Source organism: Prunus mume, linkage group LG6 (genome assembly GCF_029339155.1).
Source record: "Prunus mume cultivar Tortuosa linkage group LG6, ASM2933915v1, whole genome shotgun sequence".
Taxonomy (NCBI): Eukaryota; Viridiplantae; Streptophyta; class Magnoliopsida; order Rosales; family Rosaceae; genus Prunus; species Prunus mume.
The window spans coordinates 13,291,820-13,294,479 of NC_142703.1; the positions used below are offsets into that span (position 1 = coordinate 13,291,820).

At 40.3% G+C, this 2,660-nt stretch overlaps 1 long non-coding RNA gene across 1 annotated transcript; it reads right to left on the reverse strand.

The window, feature by feature from the left end:
- LOC107881310 (uncharacterized) lies at positions 1 to 2,660 on the reverse strand. Its single transcript, XR_001677978.2, has 2 exons — positions 650 to 2,660; positions 1 to 257 (listed from the first exon to the last, which is right to left on the reverse strand). It is a non-coding gene; the product is annotated as an uncharacterized LOC107881310 (long non-coding RNA).

Below are 2,660 nucleotides of genomic sequence, written 5' to 3' on the forward strand. Positions count from 1 at the left end.
AGCAGGAAACAGAAAATCAATTAGAGTGTGAGAGTATTAAAGCATGAAACAGCATAAATAAAGGCAAAATCTATAAGAGAGATCATGAAACAACAGAAAATAATCATTGACAACAAATATCAGCAATTTTATGAGCCTAATGCTAACAGATACCCCAAGTTATCAGAACTCACCACCAAGTTGTATACACCCTTTTCCCCCTCATTCTTCTCCAAGTTCTTTCCTTCACTACGTCTGCATCAGTTGCGATCGTACTTCTAATGGAAGAAGCAGACCAGAAAAACAAACAAATTAAAAATAAATAAATAAAACATGAAAAGAGTAAAGACAGGAATTTTACTGGTTGATCATCTCTCTTTAATTTCATGGTTTCATCACATTGTTAAATTTAACTTACATAAACAATAATCAAAAGAAAACAAGGATAACAACAATAAAACCAACCAGCACGCACCATATACAGAATGTGCAATTTGTAGGTTATCTAAGTTCACTGATTTCCAACGCATTAAAGATTCAGCAAGCATAGCCAGCGTATTCATTTTTGACAATTCAGTGAGCATGAAACAGAAAATTAATTAGAGTATGGGAGAAAATTAAAGCAGAAAGAGGAGAAATAAGACAGTCTATAAGAGAGATCTTCTTGTACCCTGTCATCAGTGCCCATATCCTCCCCTTCAATTTCAATCATCAACTCCAATCTGTCTGATGGCTCGATTGCGCAGGCGAACAAGGTAAAGCGAGATCGGTGCCGCAAAATCAACAATGATATCGCCATTACGGTTACTTGTCACTTGGATCTGGAAGCTGCGATTTCTCTCAAGAAATCGAAGTTCTTCGGATCGAACCAAAAACCGTTTTGGATTCCAATCCCCCTTCGATTTCTTGAGAGAAATCGCAGCTTCCATATACAAGTGACAAGTAATCGTAATGTCGATATCATTATCGATTTCACAGCACCGATCTTGCTTTCCGTTGTTCGCCTAGAGCAATCGAGCCATCAGACATGAGATAAGCTCGTCGACTCTCATCAATTCTAGAACTCCAGTTTCCATTTGAGACAAATTGGAGCAAGGACGTTGAGAGAATTTGAGATACAGTAGGAAAATAGTGAAAAATTGGGAAAGACAGAGAGATTTAGTAGTGAAAGATCGGGAAAAGATATAGAATTTGAGATCAGAAACCCTAGCGCTTATCCATGGAGAAAGGAGGAAGGAGAAAGATGAGAGATGGAGTCATTCTGATCGATTTTCAAGAGAGGGGTTTGTTGCGTTTGGGATGAAAGATTGGGAAAATGGGTTAGTTTAGGCAGTTCAAAATTTGAACACGCCCAAAGAGCTTTCCGTTCTCTCTTTTTTCTTTTTCTTTTTCTTTATTTATTTATTTATTTTTAAATATATATCTAGCCTGCCAGCAATTTTCTTCGTGGCATAAAAATTGTTGTATCAAAAAATAAAAAAGGCAAAAAGTCATTTTTGATCCCTATAGTTTCTCACTTTTACTACTTTGGTCCCTGTCGTTTCAATTTGGTCAATTTTGTCCTTGTAATTTCAATTTGAAGCAATTCAAGAACAATCCTCAATTTCTGTCAAATTTTTGTAACTTCTGGTAATTATGGAAGGGCAATTTTGTCCAAAAATTATTAAAAAATTTATTCATTTTTTAAAATTAATCCCCACCCAACCCTAGTCAGCCACCACCTCCTTGTCACCCAATCACGACCCCAACCATCCAAGCCCGCCCAAACTCTAAACCCCAAAAAAGAAAAAATCCAGATGAGAAGAGGGTTCAGATCAAGCATGAATGAGGTGATCATAAGGATGAGGATGGCGTCTCCCCTTTTTTCTTCCTCTCTCTCTCTCTCTCTAAAAATTAAAAAAAAAAATCCAAACGATGGATTCAACCAATTTCTGTCACCAACGATCACCATCATCGGATCGATTACTCAGCTTCTTCTCATTCTTGCCACCTTCCTCCACTGCCACCATTGTTTTTTCTTCCTCTCTCTCTCTCTCAAAAATAAAAATAAAAAATCCAAACGATGGATTCACCCTGTCACCAACGATCGCCATCGTCGGATCGGTTGGTCAGCCTTCTTCTCATTTCTTGCCACCCTCCTCCGCCGCCACTGAGGAGGAGCTCAATAAGGCCAAGATCTTCGTCGTCGTTAAGGCCCATCCCTTCGATTTCGAGATCTTCACAGCCGCATCCCATGCGGACTTCGAGAAAGTTCAAGAGCTTGGCTTTGATGAAGGTTCCCATGCTGTCTCATGCGGTAGAGAAGCATTAGAGAAACGAAGACCTTGCTGATGTCGTTAATGATGGAGATGACGAGATGCTGCCGCTGCATGAGCTGGTGGGAAAAAGAAGAAGAATCCATGAGCTCCAAGAGGTCGTCGGGATCCAGCCACATCGTCAAATTTGGAAAGAGGGAGGTTGGCTGAGGATGGGAATAGGGTAGGCGCAATGTGGGGCTGGGTTTTGTGTTTTCCGTGCAAAGGGGTGGGGCTGGACTTATGGGTGGGAATAGGTGTCGGGTTTGGAGGGAGATGGGTTGGGAATGGATATTTGTAAGGGCATTTTCCCTTCTGTTTGGTTGGAGAAGAAAGTTTACGAATGGTGGGCGATGTCTAGGTGCTAGTCGGTGGACAATAGTTTTT